Consider the following 1,426-nt stretch of genomic DNA (forward strand, 5'->3'; position numbering starts at 1 on the left):
TCTCTGTGCATGAGGAACTGTTAGTGGTGGTGGTGGTGGTGGTGGTGGTGGTGGTGGTGGTGGTGGTTGAAGGGTAGGAATAGGAGGGGGAGAGAGAGGATGAGTTATTGTGGTGGAGGATGAGAGGAAAAAGGAAGGGAAAGTAAGATGAGTGTTGAAAGAGACAGAGAGGAGATGGTGGGCAAGAAGGAAGACGAAGAGGAAGAGTAGGAGAGGGAAGGAGTGTGGATGTTATTCTATGTTGCATTATAAGAGAGAGAGAGAGAGAGAGAGAGAGAGAGAGAGAGAGATCTGATGCATGTTATTGACAAGAATAGAATGAAAAATGAAACCTGAAGAATGAAAAAATATACGAAAAAAAATGTATGCTTCACAGATCACCAATTCTTATATTTGTGTTGCGAGATCCAAGAAAGAAAACAATGAAAGAAAGGCAAACTAATTTAAAACCACTTTCTTTCTTTCTTTTCCTGGGAGAGAAGTGAAAAATTGTAGGAGAGGGTGTCTATTCACAGGCCATGGTATTTATTGTTGTTGTTGTTGTTGTTGTTGTTGTTTTTGCTGTTTTGTTATAATTACCTCTATTTCTACTACTGCTACTACTACTACTACTACTACTACTACTACTACTACTACTACTACTACTACTACTACTACTACCACTACCACTACTACTACTACTACTGCTGCTGCTGCTGCTGCTGCTGCTGCTGCTGCTGCTACTGCTGCTACTACTGCTGCTGCTGCTACAACTACAACAACTGCTGCTGCTGCTACTGCTACTACTGCTGCTGCTGCTACTACTACTACTACTACAACACTACAACAACAACAACAACAACAACAACAACTACTACTACTACTACTACTACTACTACTAAAATAATAATAATAATAATGATCATCATATTGATGATAATAATAGTAATAATAATAATAATGATACTTCTCTTACTACTACTACTGTTGCTACTACTTCTGCTTCTACTTCTACTTTTCCTTCTCCTTCTACTTCTACTACTACTACTACTACTACTACTACTACTACTACTACTACTGCTGCTGCTGCTACTCTTATCGTTATCATCATCATCGTCATCATCATCAACAACATTAATAATGATGAAGATAATAATAATAATAATAATAATAATAATAATAATAATAATAATAATAATAATAATAATAATAATAACAATAATAACAATAACAATAATACTTTAATAGTCATAGTAGTAAAAAGCACCACCACCACCACCACCACCACCACCATCACATTAATGAAGAGGAGCACAAAGCACAATGATTTCCGTCGACTTTCAGGAGAGGTCGGCCATTTGTCAGCCTCTGTGTAAAGCCTTTGTGTGCCGCTACATGTGAGGGAATTGAAATATATTAGAGTATGTAAGTGTATGTGTGTGTGTGT

This window comes from Portunus trituberculatus, chromosome 23, assembly GCF_017591435.1.
Source record: "Portunus trituberculatus isolate SZX2019 chromosome 23, ASM1759143v1, whole genome shotgun sequence".
Classification (NCBI taxonomy): Eukaryota; Metazoa; Arthropoda; class Malacostraca; order Decapoda; family Portunidae; genus Portunus; species Portunus trituberculatus.